This window comes from Sorex araneus, chromosome X (genome assembly GCF_027595985.1).
Source record: "Sorex araneus isolate mSorAra2 chromosome X, mSorAra2.pri, whole genome shotgun sequence".
In the NCBI taxonomy this organism is placed as follows: domain Eukaryota; kingdom Metazoa; phylum Chordata; class Mammalia; order Eulipotyphla; family Soricidae; genus Sorex; species Sorex araneus.
Window position 1 is genome coordinate 344,673,655 of NC_073313.1, and position 16,611 is coordinate 344,690,265.

A 16,611-nucleotide genomic window follows, 5' to 3' on the forward strand; every position below is an offset into this window, starting at 1 on the left:
CAAAGCTCTCAGGCTGACCTTCCCTCCTAGGGCCTTACCCTGGGCCTGGGCCCAAGGGTGAGAGACACGAGGCCGAGGCAGGAGAGGGAATAGCCAGCGGTCCCGGGACTATTAGTCTTTCAGGGGTTCCCTCTGAAAATAGGCTTCCTCTTCTAGAATAATGTTCTTTTCTGGGTGCAAATCATTTTCAGTTGCAGTGTAGTATTAGAACCCTAAGAAGAGAAGGGTGCATTTATATAGCTCTTCCTGTGGCTTAGACACCGTTCACCCTCTCATGAATCCTTGAGTTCTGTAGGATTGCAGGGGAAGAACTGAGGCACAGAGATAGTAAGACACCCATCCAGGGTCACACAGCTGCTAGTGGCACAGCTGGGGACACACCAGAGTCTAAGTAGAGTCTGGGCTCTGAGTGATGGGAAGACCCCCTCCCATGGTGGAGTCAGGGAAACAGGGCCTGACTCTACCCTCTACAAAAGATGCGTTTGGGGCAAGTGGCAGAACCTCTCTGGGTCTTGGTTTCTCACTGTGTGTTTTGAAGTCAATGCCAGATGCCCTTGTGAAAGGATTAGCCATTGGCATGGGCCTCAGTCAACAAATACCGGGTCGGAATTTGAGCAGAGTACCTCCTCCAGGAGCCCTTTGCCCTCTGCCAAGTTGGGTGGAGAAACAGGAAGATAAAGAAAAGCACAGAAAGAGGAGAGACCCTAGTGTGCTTCTGAGGATGTGGAAATGGTCTAAATTGAAATCGGTAAGCCCAGAGAGCGAGGATAGTGGGTAAGTTACTAGCCTTGCACAGAACCAAACTGGATTCTATCCCCAGAACCGCATATGGTTCCATGAGCACCACCAGGAGTGATTTCTGAACATAGAGCCAGAAGCAAGCCTGGAGCACCCCTGGATGAATCCCCAAACCCCCAAATAAAAATAAATTAAAAATAGATTGATATTTATAGGCACATACAATGTACACATACCTGGATTTCTAATACACTCACACACACAAATATGTATGCATAAATGGGCTCTTCATTCACACTTACGCACAGACATACTACAGTGGCACATACTGGTTCCTAATATGCACTCACACATACATAGGCACTAACATGGGCCCCTACTGCACACACACATACATGCACACAACCGATTAGCCAGAGTCCACCAATTATGACACACAGAACCCGCTCAGGGGCATAAAGAACCTGCTGGAACAGACCTTGAGCATCAGTCCGACGGCGCTTATGTTGCCTTGGCTTCCTAGCCCCAGGGCCTCATTCTGGGCCCTGATGATACATAAGTTTTCTAGAAAAAGAACCCAATGGGCCTTGGACTTCACTCTCTTCCAGCTGGGGCAACTCCATGTCACTGATGACAGAAACCAGCTATAAAATCAGGACAGTGAAAAGCACAGGAAGGGGGTCTTTCATGAGGGTCCCTGATTTTAGTTCTCCTCCCCCTCCCCAGAATGATGTCCGCCAGGCCCACAGTTCTTCTGGTCAGGAAGGAAGTGGTTTACACGGGGATGGGGGCATGAAAAATGCCTGTGTCTGGCTAGAAGCTCCAAGCGCACCCTACCTCCTGCATGGTATTACCACGCACACCACACTGAGTGTCTTACCCTTTTGTCCTCAGTACCCACCAGGGCTTTACACACTGCGGCCACTTTGCTGCACTTGCCCTGCTCAATGTCTCAGGACACTGTAAAGTCTTTGCCTCGTTTTCAGTGACTCCCACCCCTAGCATCTGCTCTGCTTCCCGTCCCAGGTGCTGCTCGGATTCCTGGCACGGAGTCACACCCTGCAAGCCCTCTGGCTCCACTGACCTGCTCTTGATTTTTAGACCATCTCATTACACAACCCTGGAAGTCCCCATTCTCATGGTTCACTGCTCCAGAATTGGATTTTTAATCACTCAAGCCCTACAGAGCTCTGCTAAAAAATATTTTATAAAGTGAATCAAACACTAGACTAAGCATTCTGAGCATCGATTTGATGGGAAGTGGAGCCTTTGAAAGTGTATATGTAGACAACTGGAAGGCTTTTGTTCATTCTGACACTCCAGAAATATTTCCAGGGGGCTGGAGGTGCAGCTCAATAGGAGAGCATGTACCTCGAATGGACAAAGCTTTGGGTTCAAACCCCAGCACCCAAAAGGAAAAAAAAAAGAAGCATTTGAAAACTCCCTTGTACCCTGCTGGAGCCCAGGGAACCACTGGTAAACAAAGTCAACAATCCCTTCCCCAAGGAACACACAGAAATTTATTCAGAGACGCTGTCAACTGCTGGTTGTGTGCAAGACACTGAGCTCAGTGCCTGGTGACCTGAGACACGCTGTCAACGATAGCTCTGTCGGACACGAAGGCTGGTTCGTACCAGTGTTCAGCTGTTTGGGAAGGACTGAACGGAGGTGGACAAGCCAAGCAGGGGCTGCTAGAGCATCTTTGATGATGGTGGCTCCATAGATCAGGGAGACAGGGAACTCTTGAAGCCATCAGAGCAGGAAAAAGGCTGAGGAGAGGCCAGCTGGCTGGGAGTGAAAAGCAAAGGAGAATTCAAAGGCAGCTTTGAGGATGACTTGGTGATCAACTGCACGAGCATTCGGAGGAGAGGTTGGTCTGGGTTGGGGCTGAGTTCCAGGCTTAGATTTGGGGAGCCTGCAGCTTTGTTCCATGAGCAGTGACATATGCCACTGTGGGGCTCAGGGATAGTACAGTGGGTAGGGCATTTGCCTTGCACACAATTGACCCGGGTTCGAACCCTAGTATCTCATATAGTCCCCCCAGCACTGCCAGGAGTGATTCCTGAATGCAGAGCCAAAAAAAAAAAAAACAAACCTCTGAGCAACGCTGGATGTGACCCATGTTACCTTCCAGGATTCTTGGGGGGATAATGGCAGCCTCCTTCACTTGCCTCCCTCCAGAGAGCCGGGGGATGGTGGGAATGTGTGAGGTCCCGCACAGTTGCTATCCATCTTGTTATAAAGCTGGGAAAGGGATGCCGATGTGCTCTGTGATCATGAATGATGATGCCCTCTTGAGTTTGACCCTCCAGGTCGTCAGGCAGTTCCCGGAGAACTACACAGGCAAGGCCCATGGGGACGAGGGCTTCTGGATGAAAATCATGCTCCCAGGTCTTCGTTTGACCACCCCACACTGGGCTAAAGTCTGAACACACACCTTTCCTCTGAGTCACGGACCTGCCCTGCCACCACAGAGCCTGATGCTAAAGAAAGAGAGAGCCGTGAGCTGGGGCCTTTCTGAGCTTCATCTGTCATGCAAACGGGAGTCAATTACCTCACTCCAGAAATAGCATCCCCAGAAGATAGATGGAGGCTATTAGCTGCTCCCTGGCACGAATGCTGTCTCCCAGCCATGCTGCCCAACTGCAGGGCTGGGCCCTCCTGGGGACCTGTGCCTGGAACCCACCTGTTAGTCCAGCATCCTGTGAACCCTAAACACCTCTACTGCAAACTCAACGAGCTACCCCGTGCCCTGAAACCCCAGTACTTTCTCTCCCTTGTGACCTGCTAAGTAATCTGGGCTCAGGATAAAATGCAGGAGAGGAAAACAGGGAACAAATATCAGTCTCCCTGGCACCTGTTTCTCTGCCAGTCCCTTCTCTTCCCAGCCCCTCAGAACCACTGCAACATCTAAGAACTGGAACAGGGGCTGGAGAGATAGCACAGCGGGTAGGGCGTTTACCTTGCACATGGCCAACCTGGGTTTGATTCCCAGCATCCCATAGGGTCCCCCGTGCACCGCCAGGAGTAATTCCTGAGTGCATGAGTCAGGAGTAACCTCTGTGCATTGCAGAGTGTGACCCAAAAAGAAAATAAATAAATAAACAAACAAACAAATAAATAAATAAGAACCGGAACAGCTCCTGCAACCCAGGCCTAATTTGGCTGCTGCACTTTTATCGCCAGTTCGGAAGAGCAGCCTCTGGACATGATATGCCATTGAGCTGGTTTTCTGTCTTCCACAATGGGGTTCATTTTGGTGGGGTCAGGGGGCTGATCACACTCAGCAGTGCTCAGGGATTACTCCTGATTCAGTGCTCAGGCATCACTCCCAGCAGGGTTGGGGGATCAGATGAGGTGATAGGATTAGAACCAGGTCAGATGTGTGAGAAGTAAGCACCCCACCTGCTTAACTACCTCTCTGGCCCCCCACAATAATTATTTTTTCCGAAATGCTGTGTGGCTAGCAATGGGGGAAGGGCGAGGGGCTGTGCCTTTCTACTCTGCTCTGTTCTGAGAGAACTGGCAATTGCTAAGACCCCAGGCCTTGTTCCTGCCCAGTGAGGAGGTGAGGGAGGTTGAGGGGGCCTCTCTAAGAGTTTCTGATGTGATGTATACGGGCATGCTCCTCCGGTGGAGAGACAGGAGCGTCTGCTTCCCTCCCTGCTGATGCCTGAGGTCTGTGCCTTCCTTTCTCGTGTTAGGGAAGGTGTGGTTTGGGGCTGGTTTGGCTTGAATGACAACTGCCAATTTCAAAACTTTAAGGAACAATTCTGTTGTTCCCAGTGCTCCTTTCTTGCTGGAAGGTGGTGGGTTCGAGCCAAGCTGGTGAACACAGAGTCTGTCCTGGAGAATGCTCACTCATGGGGAGCTGCTCAGGACCAGGGGGTCAGGGCGAGATGGGCTCTGGGACAGGGCAGAGCCAAGTTCTAGTTTCCTCTGTGCCCGCACTAGTGGGGCATGAGGAAGAACTTGACTGAGTCCATTTCCTCAGCTGTGAAGCAGACACAAAACTCTCACCTGGGGGCTGGAGTAAGAGTACAGCGGGTAGGGCACTTGCCTTGTACACAGCTGACAAATGGTTCAATATCTGGCATTCCAAATGGTCCACAGAGAACTGCCAGGGATAGTCTCTGAGTGCAGAGCCAGGATTCAATCTCCTGAGCATTGCTGGGTATGACCCCCCCCTCAAAAAATAAAAAATATCACTGAGTGTAAAAAGACACAGGGCCATACCTGGCACACAGTAACCTTCCAAATAGTAGCCTTCTGTCACTTACTCTTTGTATTTATTTTACACTGAGGAGAAGGAGAGCATGCAGTGCCAGGGATGGGACTTGGGGGCCTTGCACAAGTTAGACCTGTGCCCCACCCCATCCCATCCCTGTTCTTACCCTTTTTGTTCTTTTTGTTTGTTTTGCAGCCCACACGCACCTGGCAGTGCTCTGGGCTCCCTGCTGGCGGGGGCGTGCAATGCCAGAGATCAAACTGGGGGTTTCTGGCAACACAATCTGCTCTTCATCCCATTAAGCTCCCTCTCCGACCCTATTATTACTTTTTATAAGAAGCCTTTTATGAGAGGGAGGGAGAGAGAGAGAGACGGGGCGGGGGGGGAGAGAGAGAGAAAGAGAGAGAGAGAGAGAGAGAGAGAGAGAGAGAGAGAGGAAAGTGCTGGCCATAGAGGCAGGCGGGGGTTGGGAAGGGGTGGTCAGCTGGGGTCCTTGGTGGTAGAAAATGTACACTGGTGGAGGGATGGGTATTGGAACACTGTATGACTGAAACCCAATCACGAATAACTTCGTAACTGTGTATCTTACAGTGGCTCAATAAAATAATAATAATAATAAAGAACCCTCTTACATTGTCAATTCAAGAGGCCACTGATGATAAAAGGCTCATCATCAGGATCTATCTGATGATTACCTAATTCACATGGTAAACCCGATTCAGTAGAGGGTGACAAAGCAAAACAGCATTTCTTGGTGAGAAGCAATTTTGAAAGCATTAATTTGAATGCAGACAACAAATTCCACAGACATAAGTAAATCCCACAGACATAAGTACAGCACAGCACTCAGAACACTATCCCCTTGACAGCAGGGACGTTTCCATCAGTGACTTCAAGGCAACAGCCCGTAAAGGTGGGCAATCCTTTTCCCAGAGGTGCCCTGGAAGATATGTCAGAGACATTCCTTGAACAGTGCCTCACTGGGAAGAGTCAGCGCAGCTTGTCCTTGGAAGGCTGTCACCCTCTGATGCTGCGGTCACAATGCCTTTCACATGCACCCTGCCCCAGCACAAAGGATGCGATTTCTGTTGTAAGAATTGCTATGATAACTGACACGCTATAAAAACTCCAAAGAGTTATGAAGAGGCAGCCATCCGCCTTTCTGATGGCTGCCAAGGAATGAGCTCCACTTTTTATTGCCTAAGGAGATAAAATCAAACATGGTTTTGGCTCCTGGAAGCTGCTCTGCTGATTCGATGGCCCTCCCCTGCGCCTGTTTAGATATACTGTGTGCTCACTTGTCTGCTCTGAAAGCTCCCTTGTCTGCCCGCTGGGGCAGGGGCATGACTTTTCATGTATTTCCCCATGGATCTAGGCCAGGCTCTTGCCCAATTCGTTCTTGGTACCCTTCCCGTCATTTTCACCACCATCTGGAGCTTGCATCCTTCTCACACTCCAAGCTCCCAAGCATTTAGAACCATGGCTTCTAAAGGGGGAGTAGAGAGCAGTGGGCACACATCCCCTTTCCTGCGTGTCTCAGTTCTGTCAAGTCCGGTTCAATGACCCTTCTCCCTTCTCCAGGAAGTCCTATTTTGGCAGTCAGATTGGTCTCTCCCTCCTCCCCAAAACATTGTGGGGGCTGGAGCAACAGCACAATGAGGTAGTGCATTTGCCATGCACACACCCAACCCTGGATCAATCCATGGAACACTACTGGGATTTATTCCCTCCCCCCAATAAAAAAAGGGGGAAATTTTTGGCACACCTTATGAGGCCACTCTACCCATTTACTGCAGAGCCTAAGTATCTCTCTCTTAGATTTAGTTCCCCTGGTAGAATTAAGTCCTTGTAGCAAGAGGGCCCAGACTGGAATCTCTGTTCCATCATGTCCTAAATATGGAGTTCTCTAAGCCTAGAGCTTAACTGTTCCTAGTTAGTTGATAAGTTGTGCCATGGGAATGAGGATGCCTGAATAACAAGGGGCTCTCAAAGGATAAATGGCATAAAGTGTTGACAAATTACTAGACCACCCAAAACATGCTCCATCAATGCTAAAAGACTGATGAGAGCATGGAATGACAAAGTAGAAGTAGGTGTTTTCATCAATTTGTACATCGGAATTATCACAACCTGTCATCTCAGCAAAGGTGTGTACCGCTTGTAGATTCCAGAGCTCTCGGTGCCATGATGAGACAGAGGGTGCAAATCAAGCCCCTCTGCTAGCTAATGCTAAGACCCTTTCCCCAAAAGCAAGACCACTCCTCAGAGAAATAGTTACAGTAGTGAGGGCCTTGCTTTACACGTGGTCAGCCTGGGTTTGAACCCGGCACCATATTTGGTCCTGAAAGCCCTCCAGGACTGATTCCTGAACACAAAGTAAGCCCAAACACAGTGGAGTATGCCCCCCCCACCTCAAGCAACTTCCTTTCATAAATTACTCCTAACTATAAATTGCTAGAATATTCTTAGAAATCCTAATCAACTCAACCAAGTTTCTAAGATCTTCACTAAAGGTACACCCCTTCCAGTTTGTCAAGCTTATGTAGCTTCTTGGTTGTTTCTAGCGGTCACAGAGTTGTTCATATATTTCTCTGCCTTTTTACTCCCTTAAACACTGAAAAAATATGCCTCTTAATGGTGACTAATGGAAATTTTTCCCATCAAGTTATGCACTACATAGCCTATTCTGCTATGAAACCAACTAGTGAAGTCAACTTTACATATAGACTTCCCAACCAGGACTTGGCCCAAATCCAAGGTTCTCCATGTCACAAATGATGGTACGGATGCTTTAGAGTTTCTTCTTTACTTTAGGAGCTGGTTTGCTGAAATGTACTGTTATGTGAAAGAGGAATCTTGTGAGGAGCTAGAATGAAAGAGTACCATCTCCAACACAGACAGAAAGATGTAAGATTGAGGGAATCACAGAGGTGTATGTCTACATATCTCTGTGTATGCCAATAAAACTTTATTTTCAGGTCCAGAAAGATAATATAACAAATAAGGTGCATTCTTGCATGCTGTGGCTGACCTTGATTCAATTCCTGGTACCTCATATGGTCCCTGTCAGGAGATGATCCCTGAACACAGAGCCAGGAGTAAGCCCAGAGCACAGCTGAGTGTGACCCCCAAACAAAACATAATAAAAAAATCAACCCAAAATCTTTGTTTATAAAAATCAGCAATGATTATTAATCATTTCTCTAGACCAGCATTTCTCAACCAAAACAATATGGTCCCCTGTAGGCCCCCAGGATATTCCAAGGGGACTAAAAGTAAAAATTGCATAAACGGAGAGTCATGGCATGTGATTAGAGGGCCAACCAGTAGAACAGTAGGGGTGGGGGGAGGAGGGTACAGGAAGAAAACAAGTTCAGAAGAAGGCCAATGTCAGACCAAACACAGCTTGAGAAATACTGGTGTAGATGCTACCGCATCCTAGACCATGACTGGTATTCTTGTTCTCTTCTGCATGCAATCCCAGGCATAGTTAGAATAAAAAAGAGATCTTGAATCTTGGATTTTCCATGTTTCCCCCCGATACAAATTCAGTCATTTAGAGAACATATTTAAACTAAGTACTAGGTCTTAGGGATAGAAAGCAGAAGGGAACACAGACTGTATTCCCATTATAAACTCAGCCTAGTAACAGAGACTGGCATACCAATGTGATGTGAAAATACTATCAGAGAACAATGGACAATGTCCTGGGAGCAAGGATGGATAGATCTGTGTCCAGCTCTACACAGGCAAAGGGTAGAAGGAGAGCCTGAGGATTTTAAGAGTTTTGAGACCTATTTTAAAGTTGGATGGAGCTCACCTAGTAGGAGAACAATGGAGCATTCAAGATGGATGAAAGTTCTTGGGCTGAGGCACAGAGTCGCAAAAAAGGCCTGGTGTTTTAGAGATCTAGAAACAACCCAACCCATTCTCTACCTTCAGACCAGACGTTTTTTTCAAAAATGTGCTTAACATGGTTCTGTGACTTTCTACTACCATTAGGTAAAGTCACCAGCTCCTTACCAGGGAATCTTCTGAGTACTTCCGTGACCTGCTTCCCTCCCCTGCTCTCTGTCTCATCACTCGCAGGTCCTCCTTCCCTTCCATTGCTGAAAACATTTACTCTTTTTCACCTGTGAACCTTGCTTGGACCATTTCTTTCACCAGCATCCAAGTCATAGTTATCATTGTTCACTTGTTCAGTTCTAAGATGTTGGGGACTGTGGTTATTTTGTTCCTCTCTGAATTCTTAGAGTTTAGCACAGGATCTGATATATAAAACAGGAATGAAGAATAAATCAATCAAAGAGTAATTTATCTCTAATTCTCTTGGAAGAGAGCATCAAACAACTCGCCATAGCTATGCTGATGGACCTCACGCCAGGCTGTCTCATTCAGGACACACCAAGGGGGATGGGTGAGACCCTTCCCCACCCCAAGGGACCCAGCACAGGTAGCTGAAAACCTCCAGAACTCAACCCCTGCCATGTTCATGGCTGCTCCCCACACACTCAGGTCGAGCCTCACCCATGAGTAAACCTATTCCTACACCACACAGTTGCGACATCTCATTCTTCACATCTCAACTATCTTCTCCACTTCTCATACTCATACTCCAAGAGTAGCGCACCACATTTTATGGAGTTTAAAGTAGAAGACAGTCAATCTTAGAGGGAAATATATTTTACATATATATGTATATACATATAAGCACACAAGGCTCAATCTTTAATAACATGTTGGTGATCTCCTATAGAAGGGTTTAATGACCCCTGAGTGAAATACAATAATCTTCACACACTTTCCTCTAAGGAAATTTTTTGGAGCATTTTTAGTGGTTTATTCATAACAATATAAAATAAATTATTGCGATTCTACTTTGGGGCAGGGGTTTGGGTTTGGGCTGGAAACATCTGAAACATGGTGGTGGGAAGGTGTAGTGGTGGTGGGATCGGTGTTCAAATATTAAATGTAATCAAATATTGTGAACTACTTCATAAATAATGAAATAAAGTGTTTTTAAAAAGTTATTTATGTCTAGGTATATGTAGGGTTTGCTAGGAAACCAGGCTGAACAGTTAAGCAGTGAAGGACTTTGTATAGCAACACACTAAGAAATCTGAGTTTTATTCACAGAGTAAGGGGACCCACTGTAAGAGTTTTCAGCATGCACCACTGATGAAGTGCATTTTTAAAAGGCTCACTTTTGGAAAGATAATTCTGGCATTCATGCAAACAGGATGGATCAGAGTGTCACGTGGGCTGGAGATGCCAAGGCTCGCTATGAAGCTGCATTCTCATCAGGGCTGAACTGCTGAGGGATGCAGCAGAAACTGGGAAATAGGGAGCCCACCAATGGAGGATTATCACAGTATCCCTGTCATCCCATTGTTCATCGATTTACTCGAGAGGGCGCCAGTAATGTCTCTATTCCTTCCAGCCCTGAGATTTTAGCAGCCTCTCTTTACTCGTCTTTCCCAAAGATTGAAGGCTCTTTCAGGGTCAGGGGAATGGGACCTATCGTTACTGTTTTTGACATATCAAATATGCCACAGGTAGCTTGCCAGGCTCTGTCTGTGTGGGCAGGATACTCTCGGTAGCTTGCTGGGCTCTCCGAGAGGTATATGTTTATATACATATATTATTCTCTCTGATTTGTTGCCTACTGTCTGAATTCCATCAAATATGGTGTGATAATTATGCAAAATAGGTAGGAAGTGTCTTATAATGTGTAGGAAAGTGGCCTGGAGTGTGGCTGTGGTTGGGTAGTGGAGGTTGGCTGCCGGGGCTGGATCCCTTGGGGTGGGGAGGATTAAGTGGGAAAAATCATTAGGATATGCTGAGTGGACTGGGTTTGTGGAAGGAAGAAAATGAAAGATTTAGGATGCTAGCAAAGTTTCTCTCAGAACAACCAGATGAGGCAGAAAAGCATACTGACTGAATTGAATGAAGTGAAAGATCCACTGACTTTGCAGTTGCACTCAAGGAAGCCTCAATCAAAAAGAGCTATCTTCTCCACGTCTCGCATCCTCCCAGTACAAGGAGGCTGGGGTATCCATCTCCGTCTGGCCAGTCTCAGACTCAAAACGTGTGAGAGCCACTTGTTTCATCAGAAGGGCTTGGAGATCCTCCTCGCCCCCTCAGAGTCAAGCTTCTCATGTGATATCAGCACCTTTCAGACCTGGTCAGGGATGTGCTCGTTGCTTCTAGGAGGTGCAGGCGGGGTTGCTGTGTCACGTTAGGGAGCAGGGCACAAAGGCGCCTTTGATCAACAGCCTTTCCTCCACTGACCCCCTGCTCCTGCTGCTGTCTCCAGCCAAATGACCTTGACTGACCCATGGTGCCCAACCCAGTGTTCCCACAGGTCTGGTCCAGCAGCTGGGGGAGAGAGGTGGGGGTGGGATGGGGCTACTTCTTGCCACATCCAAAGACTGCCCTGTGGAGGTTCAGGACAGGACCCCAGGGGAGACTAGGAGCCCCCCAAAACAGGCTGACTGTGCTCGGAATCTTATGGAAAATCTGAACAGGCTCTGGGCAGAGGCACAGCTCACTTCTTGGCAGCTGTTAGCGGGACTCACCAAAATGCATTGCCGAACTGACCAGTGAAGTCAACCCTGGCTCAAAAATCTCAAACAGAGAGGGAGAGTCCAGGGGGGGAAGGAAGGGGACATTGGAGCAAATGTGACCAGGGTGTAACCTGGTTTAACAACAACAGAGAAAGGAACCCTGGGAAGACTCAGCCGGACTCCAGACCCAGAGGAGAACCTGCCATCCCTTGTGTGACATTGACCTGGGCTGCCCAAAGCAGCAGCTAAACACAGCTCCCAGTCAGGCAAAAGCCCTCAGAAAACAACGGACAAACTCTTTCCAGAGAGAGTCGGTCCTACTCCAGCTTTGCAGAGACTGGGAATTCCACAGCACTGAGAAAATGAAGTCTCTATTAAAAGCCATGACTAGGTCTCTTATATGACTAAGGGTTATTACTTTTGCTCAGAGGCAGGAAATAGCCCCAGCTCCAAATCCTGCAGCCAAAACAACTGTTCCCTGGGTGGCAGTTCAGCAGGCACTTTCAGAACGAGTACAAGGTACTTCCCAATCCCTTGGGAATTTGTTTCCCTCTCAGCTCCTAATTTTGGAAGTGTTAGCCTGGAGTGCTGAAAGAGTTGATCCTCAGTAGAAAGGAGCTTGCTCCTTTACCAGCCCACTCACCTCTGCAATGCACCCTGCTAGCACGGGCATATGCATGGCCAGTAATCCAGTCTGGGTTTTGAGTTTCTCCCCTAAAATGCTGAAATTTTAGGTGAGAAATTCCCCAAACTTGCTGGTTCTAAGATCTCCCGGAGGGCACAATAAGAGTACAGATTTTCATAGCCATTTCCCTGAAGATGAAAATAGTTAGGGCCTTCTAAAGTTTTTTGAAAAGGTCCCCAGAAATTCTTAGATTTAGGAAAGTGCCAGAAAGTGCTTTTGATGGGCAAAGGACCAAATATGATGACCTTTCAGTACCTATATTGCAAACTATAAAGCCCATGCCCAAGAGGGATGGGGGTGGGGGTGAGAGAGAGAGAGAGAGAGAGAGAGAGAGAGAGAGAGAGAGAGAGAGAGAGAGGGAGGGAGGGAGGGAGGGAGGGAGGGTGAGGGAGAGGAGGAGGAGGAGAGTGTCTGTCATAGACAGGCTGGGGGGTGGGGTGGCGGGAGGGATACTGGGTCATTGATGATGGGAAATGTTCAGTGGTGGAGGGATGGGTATTGGAACATTGTATGACTGAACCCATTGTATGACTGAAACCAATCATGAAAGCTTTGTAACTGTATCTCACAGTGATTCAATTAAAAAAAATAAACACAGAAAGTGCTTTTGAGTCATAGAGCACTGGAGGTGATCATGGCCCCACCATCCCCACCCCAGCAGGCAAGCCAAAGCCACAGTAGGGAGGGGACTGCGCTTGCCTAGAGAACTGCAGGGGCTGGCAGGGAGGAAGACAGAGCACAGCGGCTCTCAGAATAGGGGGAGAGTTGGGGGGGGCGGGGTTGCCAACCAGTCTGCAATTGCTGAGAATTCATAAGAAGATCATCCCTGAATAAGATGTTCTAAATCAGGGCTGGTGCTGCGGAGGTTATGAGTCATAACGATAGAGTTGTTTGGACAGAACCTGCTCAGTGCTTAGTGACAGTGTGAGATAAATGAGACCGTCTGGAGCAGTAGGAGGAAAAGTAATTTGTCGGGGGCAGCTCTCTGGGTACTTGATACTGAGATCAGATGGCACAGAGTCATAGGCACTGCCGGGTGACTAAGGCCTGTCCGAGCTGCTGTCCTGGAAGCTGATAAACCTTTCTCCGGAGGGCATTTGGTTTCTGTGCAGGGAACGGGTCATCTCAGATTCCATCTTCCGGTCATCTCCAGATTTCCTGCGTCTAGCCCAGAGCCTGGCGCACGGCACAGCATCTGTGAACTCAACCAAGTTACCCCTTTAGCCCAGATCCCTCTGTATTATTTGACATTCAGACTCCAGCATTTAAAAAAAAATTTTTTTTTGCCTTTTGGGTCACACCCAGCGATGCACAGGGGTTACTCCTGGCTCATGCACTCAGGAATTACTCCTGGCGGTGCTCAGGGGACCATATGGGATGCTGGGATCGAACCCAGGTGGGCCGCGTGCAAGGCAAATGCCCTACCCGCTGTGCTATCGCTCCAGCCCCTTAAATTTTTTTTTAATCAATCACCGTGAGGCAGAGTTACAGACTTACAAACTTTTGTGATTCTGTTTCAGTCATACAATGACCGAGCACCCATCCCTCTACCAGTGCCCATTCTCCACCACCAATGTTCCCATATCCCTCCTGCCGCCCTCCCATCCACCCCCATCTTTGTGCAGACACATTCCCTTTTATTCTCTCTCCTTCTGGGTGTTATGGTTTGCACTAGGGGTACTAAGTGGCCATCATGTTCGGTCCATGGTCTACTTTCAGGACATATCTCCCATCCTAAGCGAGTCCTCCTAGCATCATTTGCTTGGTGGTACCTTATTTATCACAGCTGCCTTTTCCCCCAGCATGTGCGGGCTCCAGCATTTTAACTGAGATGTATATTCACTGCCAGAGCACTGAAGGACTCTCATTTTTTTCTCTTGAGAACTTCAGGAAATCCTTTGGACTCTGGCAAGAATCTATCTCCCCCTAACTCCATTTCAGTAGACCAAATCATAAGGTACTGTGCTGTTGTCCCTTCTCTAATCTTTAAACACTCACTGACTCAGACCTATGCCATCAAACAGACAAGCTGGAACCCCCCCACCGGATGCAGATTTGAGAACCAGTATCCCAGGCTAGAGAGGTGTACAGGAGGTAAGGTAGGTGACTTACACTCAGCTGAGCTCAGCTCAATTCTGGGCATTAAAGATGGTCCCAAGCATCACCAGGAGCGATCCCTGAGCACAGAGCCAGGAGTTGATGCTAAACATTGCTGATACATATTTTTTCACTTAAACTCCATGATTTACAAGGCTGTTTATAATACAGTTGTTTCAGGCATTCAATGTTCCACCACCAAACCCATCACCAGTGTGACCTTCCCTCCACCAATGTCCCCAGTTTCCCACCCACCCCGCAAGCTTGCCCCCTGAGCAGGCACAAATTTACTTCAGAATAAGTGTTACAACAAAATGGCAAATGGAATTTTCAGAAAATAAATAAAAGTTTTGTGGTCATTGTATCCCACAATGGTGTAATTAAAGTCATTATCTGAGGAGTTTCTGAGCTGGTTGGTGCAGGCAAAGCCTTCTGTATTACTGTTTCACTCACTGAACTTTCTGGGCTTCTACACAACTTTCCCATCAAATTTGCTGTGCTCCTATTGGGCTGTCAATACTGTGAAATTTGAAGGCGGTGTCACATCCCTGTGCTCCAGGATCTGTGGGGTGTGGCAGCTGCAGGGCTCATCCAGAAGGGGAGAGAATTTGCCTGCCCCCATTCTGAGAGGCCACAGAGTTTTTAGCCCAGAGCTTTCAGCCCTAGGATGATTTGGCGGCTTGGCAGCTTGTTAAGAATCTCAGTAACACACACTTTAGTCCTAGTTGGAAGTCGTTGGTGAAATGCTGAGCAGTACAAGCCTTTCTCCCACAGCTTCCAGGATCTTCCAAGAGTGCAGGATGAGACTTCAGAGGTGGAGAAGCAGACCCGTGGGCTTTCCTGTGGCATGAAAAAGGTGAGGGGGGGGACCGTCTTCTTCCAAGCTTAACCCGGTCATTGGAGGTTTGCTTAGACTTTATTTCCAAAAATGACACAGGGCCCTGGCATGCAGAGGCCTCAGATTCCATCTCCGGTGCCATGTAGTCCCCTGACCACTGCCTGGGAGCAACCTATGAGATTAATAGCTAGGAGTATTTCCTAGAGTACCACTAGTATTGACCTCAAACTCCAAAATTACTTGAAATGTTAAAATGATACAAAGAAAGATCTAAACCATTAGAGAACCACATTGTTTGCAAGAGCAAGGTGGAACATGTATTAATAATTGTATTGTTGATTTAATGCTTTGTGTCAGGAATCTTACATAGATGACCTCAAACTCATACTAGAACCCCGAGAGATATGTGAGTGGATCTCCCTGTACTCCTGAGTTTCCAAAGAAGAAACTGCGATTCTACAGAACAACTTGCTCAGGTAGGAAGATTGCCTAGTCAGGATTTGAATTTTAAATTCCAAAGATGCCATTCTTCTTTTTAGTCCTTATCACTTTACCTAACAGTAAATTGTGTTTTGTGTTGGCAACAGCTTTATTCGGATCCAGTTCACAATTAACATTGAGATACAATTTAAATTCACAGTTAAAGTGTAAAATTCAATGATTTTTAGCATAGTCACAGTTATCACCACAATCTATTTATATTTTTCCATTTTATGTAAAATTAAATTTTACATTTTAGTAAATATTTTCACCACCCCAAAAGAAACCACATAGCCTTGAACTGATGCTTCCCAGTTCCTGCTCTGTCCCTCCCTAGTTTTATGTAGCCTATAATCTACTGCTTGGTTTTACAGACTCATATATCCTGGGCATCTAATATAAGTGGAATCAGATAATGCATGGTCTTGTGTGTCTGGCTTTATCCACTAAGCACAATGTTTTCAAGGTCTGTTCATGTCAACATAGTCTTATATTTTTATAAAAAGTTAGATGATATCCTGTTGTTTGATGGACTGAATTGTGACCCTCCCCCCAGCTCATCTGTTAAAATCCTGACCTCTAATATTGCAGAAAGCAATTTTCCTGGCCTCAGGGTATGAGCTGTTAAGGTGTGGTCACACTAGGGTAGCTAGGTCCTCACTCCAGCATGACCAGTCTGTTCAATGTCCTTCCAAAAAAGGGAAATCTGAAACTTGGACACAGATGTGCATGCAGTATGAACACCAAGTGAATATGAAGAAGAGGTGAGAGTGATGGTTTGCTACAAACTGAGGACCACCGTGGTTCACAGCAATCTACCAGAAGTTAGAAGAGAGTTGGAGAGTGCTCTTCCGCACAGCCTCAAAAGGGACCAAGCCTGCCACTACCTTGATCTTGTTCTCCAGCTTCCAAAACTATAAGACAACATGTTCCTGTTTAAGTCATCCTGTTTATGGTGGTTTTTATAGCATCTCTAGCA